The sequence below is a fragment of the Melozone crissalis genome, unplaced genomic scaffold, assembly GCF_028551555.1.
Source record: "Melozone crissalis strain CALT ecotype California unplaced genomic scaffold, PUWL_Pcris_2 ptg000027l_1, whole genome shotgun sequence".
In the NCBI taxonomy this organism is placed as follows: Eukaryota; Metazoa; Chordata; class Aves; order Passeriformes; family Passerellidae; genus Melozone; species Melozone crissalis.
Window position 1 is genome coordinate 2,163,780 of NW_026535805.1, and position 14,557 is coordinate 2,178,336.

The window sequence follows — 14,557 nt, forward strand, 5'->3', positions numbered from 1 at the left end:
GTGGGATTGATTGAAGAGTACTGTCTCGGGAAGTCTCTTGCACCAATTGTCCATCTCTTTTCCAATACAATTTTATTTGCTTCAAATAAATCAGCCTCCTCTTTACCTCCACCATTAAAACAAACTAGGCAAGAAAGAATAAAACTAATATATAGCAGCACCATGTGGAGACATGAATGGGTGATTCAAGAGCAGTCAGCCTCTAATCTCAGATGATCTCACAAAAGTGGGAATTAACATTTCTACTGTGCCTCTATTTGCCTTGTAGCAATATTGACAGATGCATTATTATAATTCACCACTTGATTCCTGACATCTTCTGGTTGCAGGATGTGTTGCCAAAGAAATAATGGTACTAGAGGTACAAGTCAGCAAACAAAGGGGTGAATCCAGGGATGAGGCCGACTGAAACACTATTACAGAGTATGGCTGAGTCTGACTGAGCAAACAAGAGGAGAGAAATGAGCATCCTACTGCAGAAAATGCCTCTAAGGAGCAGCAAAGGATGGGAACAAAATTTCTGGAGGCATGTTTTTGCCCAAGTTGTGCCTCTTGCTGAGCTATTCATGTACTGCTCTACGATTCCTTAAGCTCACAGTGGAATACAATTCCCTTACTGCAGGTTGTCCTGCATCAGATATTATCTTTGCCAAGTCTGTCACACCCTATTTGGTGTGTTTAGCAGGGAAATAGAAATTTTACAGGTGCAGAATCTGGCAAAGGATGAAGATGCTGTTCTGAACAACGTCACATCCACAGACATGCTGATGAAAACAGCAAGGAAATGAGGTACTCTGCTGGGAGAACAAGAAAAATCTACTGACACTTTTACATAGTCTGAGGTTATTTAAGATGAAACTGAATTCAGAATAAGGAAGCATTGATCATCCACTAAGAGCGACTTCCCCACTCTGGGATCTTCTAGTCCTTCACCTCTCACACTCTGTTTCACACACAATGTGTTACACTTTGTCCTTCTCTTCAGTCACACTTTTTCCAAGAATGCACTTGGCTGTCTAAAGCTTTGGCATTCTTGGCATACTAAAATGACATTCAGGGTAGAGGAGAAAGCAACAATTAATCAAAAATGGTGCATGGTGGGAAAATGTCTCATCAAATCCATGTATTCCTTGCAGTGTGGCTCCTTTCCCTACAGACAGGAGCAGGGCCAGTGCTACCCCACAGATTGCAGAGGCTGCTGCCTGGAGCAGGGGCTGGCAAAGGCCAGGAGGTGCATTAATCAGTAATGTGTGCCCTCAGCACAGATTTGTAGTGGGGTTTCTTGTTCTCCCAGTCCTCTGTCCTGAGTGTAGAAGCCTCTGACAGAAAGCATGATATGTCTCTGGACAGCAGAGAGTAGCTGGAGCTCAAACACTGCACTGTTCTCACACAACTCTTTCTTCTCTGCAAAGGGTAGGCAACCCTGCAGAAAAAACTTGTGTCAGCTTGGCTGGCACAGAATCATGGCAGACCATGTCAAGGACACACTCAGTGCTCTCAGTTATGGCTCAGTCACGATTCACTTGCAAAGCACTTTCATATTCTGAGCATTGTAGAGATAACAGAGTTATTGTCACTGTTCTGTCTGCTGTGATTCCTGTAAAGCAGAATTCTGAATAGGCATAATGGGGACATGAGGGAGTTTTGTTTAAACAACATCTACAGTTTTCTTACCATTCCAAAATACTGCTGCCATTTGCAGTGAAGTTACCTGCATAAAAAAGTCACCAAAACCCTTTCTTGCTTGTCAAATGTTACAAATTTCATCCCAAAATCTCAGATTTTCTAACCATATTCTCTTCTGTTGCAATCACTATTTTTTTAAGGATTGTATCTGCACAGAATCATCATCAGAAAAAAATTCATAATCCATTGACATGTCCTTTAATAGGAGCATGCACTGGATTGAGCATTCATATTCAACCTGATGTTAATCTTAAATGCAATTGTTGTTGTACCTTGTTATTTAAATTCCATGTGAGCAAATTCAGCTAAATCCAGTGATGGAGACTTGGTGCCAAACAAATTTTATCAGCAAATAACGCATTAAACATAGGCTATAAATATCAAATTATTTCCATAGCATTTTGCAAAGATTTTCAGAAGAATCACAGCACACAGTGTAGCAGCCTAGTAGGAGGGAAGCTGCAAAGAAGAAGTCATATTCCCTGTGTTTATTTAACACTCAGTGAGATTATATCTGGCTTCCCTTTTACCATCTCCAGAATATTTGTTATAAACTTTTTTCAGGCCAGTTATAAAAGATCCAGATTTTATGTGCATTCATATTGAGGTAAACAAGGATGTTTTAAAGTTTTAAAATTTATAAATACCTGTGGGTTTAAGGCAAATATTTACCCATGCCTATTGCACTTGATTATCCTTTTGAATGAATTAACATCGGGATTTTTTTTCTAGTGCACTGTGTAATTAAAATAAAGAAAATATAAGAGTTATATCTTCCTATCCTCCTCTTTCAACTATGCCCTCCTTGTTCTTTTCTTCTTATATCCTTCTGTCACTTTGAAAATCTTCTTAAAACCTTGTTTGCTCCAGCACAGAACTGATAAGAAAAGCAAATGTTTACATTGTAATTTGATGCTGGGAAAGCAGAACTGCAGAAAGCACCAGGAAGATAATGGCACCCTTTCTCTGAGCAAGTCCTACCTTATCATCAGAAAAATATCTTTGGTTTCAAGGAAAGAAGAAACTGCCCATTTAGTTAACATTAGCTGGGATTTAGTACTTATAAATACAGCTGCCAATAGAGGAGATTTTAATTTTGAGTTTATAACATGAAACACTGCCAAGTTTTTAATTTGTCATGAAATACAATGAAATTGCAATTAATGCTCTCTTTCTATGAGCTACAAGGTCAGTTTGACACTGTGAATAGTTAAATCATCCTTGGCAAGAGCGTTAGTCTGGCATAAATTCTATAATGAGAAATTCAGATTACTAGCATCATCTGAAATGTGAGTGCCCAGCACTTAATCTAGGACCATTTGGTTTTGCACTGAATAGCAATGCCTTTATCACTGTCATTAGGGATGCACACAAGTTTAATTTATTTGACTTTAGATATTTCCTTTTAATTGTGCCTATTAATATCTGTTCTTTTCAGTAAACAGGCATTTTCAAAATCTTCTCTGCTTCTTCAGCCTTTTCAGCCCTGCTGCATTGGCGGGAGGGACTCAGTTCAGCTGGCTTCACACACCCATCAGTAAAAATGCATGAACTGTCCCTAAAGGCCTTAAACCACATTTCAGGGAAGAAAACAGAAACACAAGATCTGGCCCTTTCCCCCTTAATGGTCCTCAGATTTTCAGTGATTGCCTAATTTAAGTCTTCAACACTAAGATCATCCTCTGATACTCTGGCTTAATAAAACCTTCCTCAGAGAACTAAATTAGAAGTGCCACAAGGGACGGTTCATGAAGCAGAATGCTACTGACTATGAGTAAGGGTATTAGTATCTGGCTCTGGGCTCCTTGGGTCATTTCCTCATCCATGGCTTGTGCTGCTCTCCTCCTGTACCTGCAGCACTCAGCTCAGTCCTGGCTCTTGCACTGCTAAGGAAAGTGAGTTTCTCCTCCGCCTCTGGAGCAACCCTAAAGGCAGAAGCATCACAGAGGCAGTTGTGGTCCACCTGCTGTTGTAGGAAAGAAGCTTGCTGAGCCAAGAAGAGCTGCTTTTTGCTTGCCCCAAGGGACACTGCTGGCACAGCACAACCTGTGGTTCCACCTTGGCAGCCCCTTCCACTCACCTGCCTCATGGAGGAGGTGATGGAGGTCTGCAGGAGCTGTGTCAGCCCTGCACAGAGGAGATAGCGCCGGGAAAGGATGGGCCAGATGGTTCCCCTTGTAACTCCACAACTTTGTGTGGGTTGGCTGCATTGCCATATGTGCATTTATCATTAAGACCATACCCTGACGTACCTAAAGCGTTTAGTCTCAAGAAAGATGGGGTCCTCCAAAGTCTTCATGGCTGCATAGTCTCTTTATAAAATGTCAGTATGTTTTAAAGGTTTGTCAAAGAAGCATGGAAATAACCAGAAGGGTTTATGTCCACAAAACAACTTAAACTTAGCTGTCATCTATGCCACACCTATGTACTATCTTGAAATTATTTGTACTATTTCCTTTGTTCTGTATTTCCAAACAATTCTGTACATATTGTCTTAAGGAATAAAATAATTAAATGTATTTATATACTAATGAAAGTCATGAAAAGAATCCTTCTCATTTTTAATTTGACTCTCAGAAAACAGATGCATTGCCATGAAACATTGGTGTCTAGCCAATTAATTAATTCCTCAGTATATTCTTTTAAGTATGTGTCTAAAAGTGTGTGGAGAATGAAGGCAGCTGCTGACTAGGTCAGTGCTCCAGTGGTAAATAAGTAATGTTTTCCAAAGATATTCTGTGTTAGATGATACCATACTACTGGATTTTTATGGCAAGGTTGTGGTAGCGGGGCATCTGCAGGAGTGACTTCTTTGAGGAGCTGCCAGAAGCTTCCTCCATGTCCAACAGAGCCAGAGCCTGCCAGCTCCAGGACACACCTGCTGCTGGCCAAGGCTGAGCCAGTGAGTGGTGGTAGCAGCCCCTCTGGGATCATGTATTTAAGGGATGGGAACAGGGAACAGCCCAGTGCCAACTGCAGCAGGAGGGATGAAGACCGTGCTGAGGCAGCACTTGGATGCCCATGGTGGAGCAGAGATGCACCTGCAGCCCCTGGAGGAGCCCACAGTGGAGAAGGTGGATGCCAGAATGAAGTCTGTGGGAAGCCAGTGCAGGAGCAGGATCCTGGCAGGGCCCTGCAGGCCAATTGAGAGAGGAGTGCATGCTGGAGCAGGTTTCCTGGTAGCACCTGTGACCCTCCTATGCAACCCATGTTGGAGCAGTTCATAAAGAAATGCAGCCCATGGAAAGGACTCACCTTGAAGAAATTTGTGAAGGATTATTTCCTATGGGAGCGATCCCACACTGGAGTAGGGAAAAGACTCTGTTCCCTGAGGAGGAAGTTGCAGCACAAAAAACACGACATGAACTGACCACAATCCCCATTCCCACCTCTCCCTGTGATGCTGGGGGACTGGAGATAGGGAATTGGGAACAATGTTCAGCCTGGGAAGAAGGGAAGGGTGGGGTGTGTGACATGGATCTGGTTCTTCTCCTTACCTGCCCTTGAATTCCATGCAACAATTGGCCTCTACTAGGACCTGGGGGCAGGAGAAAGGGAATGATCTGGAGTAGCACCCAAAAACCAGCATTTACTCAAGGCCACTGTGGTTTTAAAGGGAAATATTTTTTGCTGCTCACCTGGTCTTTAACAAGCTGCAATATAAACCTATGGGAAAGGCAATATGGCTTACAAAGTCCTTATGCCATACATCAAATGCTCTTGATGAGACAGAGGGCCTTGGGATAGATGGTCCAAAAGTGCTGAAAGCATGTTAAGGGTCTGTACGCAGGTTTTATGGACCCTGATCACACATACAACTAAATGTAAAGGGATGGTGCCAGTGAATTATTGACCTCTGTGGAACAACTAGGAGCAATCACAGAGCAAAAGCAGATGTTCCATGTGTGCAAGTTCATGGGCTGAAGTATGACACCTCTCAAATGTTCTGATTTGTTTTGTGGGGCTTTTTTTTATACTGTTCCTGCAGCAATATTTTATGGACATTTTTCTGCTTGAAGTCTAAAGAAATGTCTTTGCTTTGGTTTTCCACTTCCTGTTTTTAGTAAAAAAATTAATTTAAAAAAGTTTTTAATTTTTCAAACTCTTCACATTTATGAATGTGTGTAACAAATCTGAAAGACTGTGGTAGCATGGTGATTATTATGAAGGTTCCTTGTAAAATATGTTGATGTCCTAATCCTGTTGACTGTTATATATATCCAAATGCTATGATTAATTTGTGACTAAATAAGTTTTTCTGTTCAAAATATTTGACTCTGAATCAAGCAAAAAATTTAAAGGGGAGGGACACGTAAAGTACAAATGGATGGTGTCTGGAGTGTCAGCATCTTCATCCTGTGACTGCTAGTGATCTCCATAGCAACAACAATGAAAAGGTAAGATTTTCTCCAAAACAGAACTATGAAAATTTTGGTCCGGATAAGAAATCTCCACATCTTCTTCAGTGAAGATTTTTTCACAATTCCCTGTCTGGTCACATCAAAACAGAAAAAAATCAGTGGAAGAGGTCACATAACACATGCACTCTTTGGCCAGCGCACAGAGATGTGCAGAGAGAGTCTCTAGGACTAAATGACACACCGCAGCAGGTTCAAGAGACCTCTGATTTTCAGGAATCATCCCTCTGTGGGTGATCCCTGCACAGCCAGGGAAGTCTTTAAAATATACTCGGCTGTATAATAAAAGAGCAATGTCTTGATGCATTTCCAAGTAGTTACTGGTAAATGGCTCCATTTCAGCCCTGTCCTGCGCTGGTCCCCAACTGGAAGTGGTGGGACAGCCCTGGCTGCAAGATCCTGACCCATGGAAAGTCTCCCAGTCCTGGTGCCTTTGCCCCGGGATGCTGCTGTCCCACACTGTGCCCCAAAAGCTTTAATTGTGCCTGTTACTTTTTTAATCCAAACTCATCCAAACCACCCTTTCAGGAGCCTCTCATGCAGAGTGATTGGCCCTTGCCCTCTCTTTTTCCACCCCCAGAGAGCTCCCCCACATCTGCCTGTCAGCCTCTCACTCTGAAATGTCCATGTGGAAAATGTATGAAAAGGCAATTCTGGAGGTACTTATGCTAATTTAACCCATCACACATTGTGATCCCACAGGTGGAAGTCAGCAGGGTGGGATCAAGTAGCTCCAGGTACTTTTCAAGCTGTAGGTGCTTTTCAATCACTTCGGGTACAATTGCTGCCAAACAGCAGGAGGCAAGTTTGGTTTCACTAAGCGGTGCAATATGTGCTCCACTCTGGAGGATCTCACAGCATGACAGCGAAAATATGAATATGTTTTAAGTATCATCATTTAATTGATGCTACAAGTGTATTATATATGACAGCCGTGGTGTACAATGCTACCTAAGATCCATCCTCAGGTGGATTTTGAAGCCATCTCAAAGTATTTGAAGGTCATAAACACCAACACAGGGAGACAAATTACCTAGGGTAGTGTAATACACTTAAGGAGAGCTAGCATGCAGTGGAACAAAGTAAAATTCAGGCTGCATATCAGGAAAATTTTCCCTAACAGAAAGTCTATTAGTCTGTGGAATAGCCTCCCAGGGGAAGTGGTGGAAGCCCCACAGCCTGAGTCATTTAAAGCTAGACTAGAAAACATTCGAGAATAATCCTGAATTGGCAGAGAATAATCCTACATTGGCAGGGAGATGGAAAAGATGACCTAATAGGTCTTTTCCATCTCTAGCTTCTATGATTCAACCAAGGTATGTTACTGTGTGCTATGTATCAGGGCATGCCCAGCCCATTAACTCCAAGTTCCACTTCAAAGTGGAAATCTTGAAATTTTACCTTGGCTGCTGCTAACTTTGCCATTTCAGCAGACAGTGAGAGCTTTGTGTTCTTAAAGAACTTGTTCATTTTTAAAGCTTGCATAGAGAATGAGAATATGAACAAAAAATTTAGAAAAAGCTGTGGTTTCTTTTAAGCAAGAAGGATATTTTCTGTTTCTTTTAATTTTTTTTCCTCCTTTCCAGCATGGCACTATGAGACACCACCCTCTGACCAGGTTCCAGATCTATCTATGCATTTCCACTGATCTGTTCCCATCATTATCACACTTGAGTATCTGACATAATATAGCGTTGCAGGGAGCAGAACTTAGGTCACAAGCACGCCTGACCTTGCAAATGGATGAGCACGTGAGTCCACATCTATGTGCCAGTTAAATTCATTAATTCCATGGGCCAGCCTCCCACCTTAGTGTAAATCACTGTAGCTGTGGGACACCTACAGTGGGACAGCTTTAACTGCAGTAGTGTGACTTCTGAAGTGGTGCTTCTGAAAGGCCCTGGGAAAGATCTTCTGGCCAGGCCCAGCTTGCATCACTGCCACTGTTCAATGTGGATGCGATCTGCCTGGAAATGGCTGTAGGGCACACCCCCGCCAGGAAGGCTCTGTGTTTGCAGAGAACTGGCAGATACATCACCACTGCTTCCTGAGCCCTGTGCGGAGTCGGGGAAGGGCCAGCAAGCTCAGCAAGCACAGCTCCTCTCTGGTTAACACCCAAGCAGTGGCACAGCTCTCTGCTGCAGGGCAGTGGGGAAAGGAAGGGGCAGAGTGCCTCACCCATCTGCTGCTGAATGTGCTCTGATGTTGTAAGAAGTAAACCTCTTTAACATATGTGTTTAAGGAGATGGGTCCAACGCCCAGTGCTGATTTCAGCTACCCCTCACAACTGGAAAGTGACAGGAGATATCCTGTGCCCCACAGCCCTGATTGTATTAAGGTTTTGAAGTTTGGCAAAGGAAGAAGAATAAATTCTGATACCAGTGCTCTATGCTGGCCTCATTTGACTCAATATAGGGCACTTGTTTTTCTTGGTGAGGCCAACTCATCATGAGAAACACTTACCCAAGTGCTGTGGGTATTACTAAAAATTCCTGACATCAAAACTGGATAGCTTCCTAGTTCAAATTAGAGTTACCTCAAAAGTGTGTCTGCAAGGCTGTCTTATGCTCTCACCCCTGTGGAATCCATGAGCTGTGTGAGTGCGAGGACACTTAGCAATTATTTACAGGACAGAGTGTGTCATGCTGGAGGAGTGAATACCCTGATGCTTCTCTAAGCTTTCAGATCTGCCTTTCACTCTTCTCAACCCATATGTTTAACAAGTGACATCTGGCTCTTCTTGTCTTTATAGCACACATTGCTCTTCGTCCCTTTACAAGGAGGCCCCTATTTTTTAATAGCTTGACTGAAATCACAGCATTTAAAGATCCAAAAAGTATTGCTTCTGACATCACATGAGAGAAAAATGTGTGAAAGGGCGACTAGACTAAATTAAAATAGCCTTCCCTTTTAAGCAAAAGGCATCAGTAGAAAGGTGTGCTTAGGAAATTACCTCAAGATCCTCCACTTTTCCCCTGCTTCTTTTTTCTGTCAATCCCTTCTACTTGCCCATCAACTTTCATCAGACTTTATTTCTTTTTGTAGTAGCAGCTGTCCTTATTTATGGGATGCCTGACACCATTCCATGCTCTGTATGCTCTGTATCTAGAGGAGGATGAGGGTAAGAGCAACCATCCCAGGAGCTTTTAGTTGAAAATATGTATTTTGCACCTCCTATTGTGCTCTGATTTCGACAAGGAGCCAGGTGAGGAGTTCAAGCTCATAAAGAAAATTCTGAAAGTCAGTACATTTTCCAGGGAGCTAGCATAAAAATTATGTCTGGCTTCCTGTTTCTTCACCAGATATTTCAATGGCTTATAAGGACAGGAGTTTTTTCAACCTCCTCTAGCTTTGGCAGTGACTTCAGTGGGAGAGGAGTTATTCCAGCACTGAGACCTTTTGGAAAATCTCACCTTAAATAATCAAATATAAATTAGATATCCAGGATATTATCTGTCACATCCAACATCAGCTGCAAGTGGATCAAATTTAAGTCCAAAATAGGAAACAGTAATCTGGACCCCTGCTTGCTCTCAAAGCAAGCTTCAGTGCCAGCCATTGCCTCTATTCTAATTGCCAGCTCAGGAGTGGTAACATGACACCATTCAGGTTTCTGCCCTACAGAATAAAAGTTCCTCCATGTGTTGAACGTATGCTGTTCCACCTACTGATGCTGGAAAGGAGCATTTGTTAATGTTGGAGTGATAACTTGCAGCTTTTGCATACAAGGAAGTTGAACAACACCAGCATTTAGATATTAAACCATTACTATGGACCAACCTCACTTTTGGGTGTGAAGGAACCTCTTAAGTTGGTGCAGCTACAGATAAGTCTAGAAGTGAAAACTCTACATAGAGATGACATCTTTCCTAAGCTGAGATGAGTTGCAAACGCAGTGTTAACTGCACCAGACTGGGCTCTGACCATGCACCAGGCTAGCACAGCTCACTCATAAATAATTTTAGAAAAAAAATCAGAATGAGACATTCCTGGAGCAATATATCTCTGCAAAATTATTGTGCAGAGCACGGTCATCTGAAAAGAGACCTTAAAGAAGGAAGAACATAGGGTGTCCTCATTTTTAATTTCAGTACCTACTGCTAATTAAAAACTGTGAATGGTGGTTTCCATAATATTAATTTATGATAGCATAAATTAATACTATTTTATTAATTAATAAATTATTTTATTAATAAATAATATTTATTAACATAAATATTTCATTGTTCAATGAGGACATAAAAAGATAAATTGACATTTTGGCAGTCATTCAATGTTTTTGGGATCTATTTTATAAGATATTTTACTGATGAAAATGTGTCTTAAAGCCTTAGCAATATGTTTGGCTTTGGTCTTTGGCAGCAAAAAAGCAGGAATCTGAAAGCCAGAAATGTCCCCCGAGCATGCATCTATATTCCTGCTGTAGGTCTTCAGAGTTCTCCTTTTACAGACAATTGGAAAAATGTTTCAGTGGCTGTTTTCTGATACATTTTGTTTTGTATTTGAACAAATCTCACATTTCTACTGTCAGACATTCCCATGTTTTATCACATTTTTCTTAAATGATTTTCAAGAAATTACATTAACTCTTCAAGTTGACAGAGTAAATATTATCAACATAAAAGCTGAACACTGATTTCACAGATATCAACATTTAACTTTCTAAGGAATTTTGCGTTGAGTAATGGAAAAACAAAATAGGAAAATCACTTACATGCAAAGAAAGTTTTATTTTGAAGTGAAGTTTATGGAAGGCATCTTGTGCAGTTGCAGAGAATATTTGGAGATATGTATGCACATTTACATTTCTTGAAACTCTCTGTATCTTGATATGTCTAAAAACAGGGACACATTAGATACCATCCTAATTGCACATTGTGAGTAAGGCTTAGCACTTTTTTAGAAGTTTAATACAATACATTTCTAACAATGAGTGACAAAAGGTTAATTCTGCACACTGGAAATACATTAGAAATTTTATTATTTGAGACAGTTTTCCGGTACTTACTTAGGACAATAGCTTTTTGTACAGGTGGTAAAAAGTTGTCTGAAAGTTGAGGTATATTTACAGAAATCAAGGAAGAGAATTAGAACTCGAGAGTCATCAGAGTAAATGCAGGAAGGGCAGTCGGTCAAAAGACAAGAGGGTTCATCCTGATTGAATTGTGCTTTGATGGAATGATTTGGATTCTCCATCCCCCATTGGTAGGCAGATCCTAAACAGCAGGTGTGTCACTTCCCAGTCTGGTCAGACATGCTGTATCTTCCTGAGTGAGGCCTACACCTGCAGTGTAACTATTCTTTTTTTTTTTATTACTTTATTGGTTACATTTTTGTCTCAGGAACTGTCATCTGCCATGAACCTAAAGTTTCTAGTATCTAATTGCCTAATATAATTGGGCACTATTCCTCAAAATTCTGCTTTAAACCTATTTTTGTTGTTTTTTTCCTGTTTTGTTGTTTTTTGTTTTGCTGCTTTCTTTTGAAAGCAAATTACTTGAATGAAATTGTCTAATTCTTTTGTTTTGTTCTCTGATGTCTTGTCCCTGACCTCTGCTCTTTTGGGGACAGTAGAGCTCAGCAAATTTTTGCAAGACCACCTTTTCAATCTCTTTTCCACAACACAGCTAACCAGAACCCCTAAGTTTGTTCATAACAGGCAAGGAGCTTAATGACATCTCTTCAATTAACTCCAATTAATATCCTAACTATTCAGGCATGTTCTTACTCTTACACCCTTTTTCTTACAGTTTCTTTCTTGGACAGTGTATTCTCTGCAGCACTGTCTTTTACTGTGTTTGGAAAGCACATATGGCATTTCTTTTTCCACTCCTGTAAGGTAAAGAATTAATACTTCATTTTTTTTCCAGAGGTAGGTGAAAAGGCGAGTTGGGATGACAGGGAGGTGGAAGGCTATATCTGTGTGCTGGAGTGGCTTGCACACTGTAACAGATGTTCTTGCAGCAGCTAAGAAACTAATAGAAATTAATAGCTAAACAAAGAGGTATTTAATTCCACCCTACATATGATTGGACAATAGGGCCCTAGGCTTCAAGTCTCCAGATAGTTGCATGCATTTAAGCAAAGCATTCCAAGGGATGCATTACATACAGCTTGAATGCCAGGCAGAATGATATACAACCCCAGGCTCCCCTTTTCTAAAAGCCAAAGTATTAATACTCAGGTGTTCATGCCAGTGGTGCAGAGGTGAGAAATGGCAGGTGACTGGATAGGCTACCCAGTACAATAAACCTATTCTGAGCAGGAAAAAACATGGCCCCTGGAAAACACTAACTGTGCTCAGATCTGCTTAGCTTCCTTGCTGCTGTTTGTTGTAGCGGCTCATGCAGAATTCTAAGATTTTCTTTCTGTTCAGGTGGTAGCTTGGGACAGGAGATTTTGAGGTTGGCACAAGCTATCCTTTACCTTTACCAAATAGGTTGCAAAACACTTAATTGAGAAGTCCCTGTAAAAGAAGTGATACACCTCCTCAAACTCAAAGCAGAGTGCCTGGGCTGCTTTACTAGGCTTACTTTATGATGACTGTTTTACTGGGTGTGTGCACCAAACCTCACACAGAAATACTTTGTTCCTTGATAACACAGTTAGGCTGGCCTTACAGTGTCAATATTTATCAGGTATTGGATCTCCTCAGCTCAGGAAAAGGTTATTTTATCTAAGAACTGCACTGATTTTGAATCAGGTCACTTATTCATACGCCAAGATAAAAACATGAGGAAACTGTCTAGCAACTGCAAGAAATGTTGCTCACGCCATTCTGTGGTGTTAAGCATGTTGGTGAGACAGGTTCTGTTTTACACAGTCATAGAGTAGAAATGAAGGGGAAAATGAAGAAGCAGATCTGTACGCCAAAAAAAACTTTAGTACTCTTCAACGTATATGATCTGAAATACGTCACCATCATCTGTGTCATTAAGTGCTTGTGGGAGATTGCAAATCTTCAGGCAAGTGCTAAATGCTGTTTTCTATTTTCCTCTAAGTCAGTTATAAGTATTCTCCAAAGTGTGGGAAATATAAATCTCATTTACGTATGGTAGGAAAATTTGTATTGGCTTCTGTTTCACAGAGCCACGGAATTGCTGGGGCTGGAAGAAACCTTGCAGTCATCTAACTCACCCCCAGCTCCAGCAGTGTCAGCTGGAACAGGTGGCCCAGGCACATGTCCACTCAGGTTTTGAGTATCTCCATGGAAATGGTCATTTAAATAGGCCCAGCCATAAAGTAAAACAAGCCTAGACCAGTGGAAAGTTGGACATCTGGCAGGAAATAGGGCGGACTAACAAAAGAGGGAAAACTACTGTGCACAGAAAAAGCACACATCCTTTTGTTGTCTGTAAGGACAAGGGCAGGCAAGTGCCTGAGAGCAGCATCTGTTTCTCTATGGAAAATCTGCCAGAGAAATATCCTTCATCTCTGAGGTGCTCTTGAGACCCTCATGGAATGAAGTATGGCACTTGAATGTAAGCCCCTGACAGAAAGCCTGGAAATGCCCAAGATCCTAGAGAAGGCAGGAATGTTCTCATCCGTGTTTCCCATTAGGATGGCACGTTGCTCTCAAGAGCTCTTGTGCCGTGTCTGCCCTCTCCCAGAAGAAGTTTCCTTTCGCTTATCTTGGGCCAACAGCATGGGCCTCTCACAAACACAGAGCAGGGCAGTGGGCAGAGGAGGGGACAGCAGCTGAGCAGGAGATAGGGTGGTGTCAGCAAGGTTTGCAAGTCTGTGCCGCAGCTTGAGGCTGGAACATTGTCCATGGCTGCCTGCATGAGGATTTGGCTGTGCAGCTCTGGAAATGAGCATCCTTGCAATGCCTCCAGCAAGCAGCAATCACAGAAATCCCACTGTACCCTGAACAGGTCCTTCAAACAGGAGCAATCATGTGTTTGAGTGCTTTGGGTTTTATTTTTGTAATCTGAATGTAAAGGTCTTTTAGCAGTAATTGTTTGTGAAGGGCGTTTTCTTAGGAGAAAATTCGTCTTGTATTTTACTAGAATAGAAATCATCTAAAAGTACATGATTTCACATTTCTGCAGAAATACAACCTAATGCTACAAATAGCTTCATGGAAGCAATTATTTTGAGGGTGAAGTCTGCATGAGGACACACAAATTGTTACAAGCACAGATCCTGAGTCATGTGGGTGAATAACTTGTGACATTTGACTATAAAATTGTGAGCCGACTAAATACCTGAACACTCTTATTGATTAAATTCAATAAAATTATTGACTGTTAAATTGTACAGCCTGGTGGTTGACATTTAAGCAGAATGCCAGGATCCCATTATGTCTAAAGAACATCTTCCAGCTGGAGAGGTGGCATCCATGACATGATGCTTTCTACCTGAAAGAAAAGACAGAAATACTAAAGGGGAAATAGAAAGGTCCTCTCTGTCAAAGTCATGAAAGAAGGGCAGTGTTCAATGGAAAATAATAG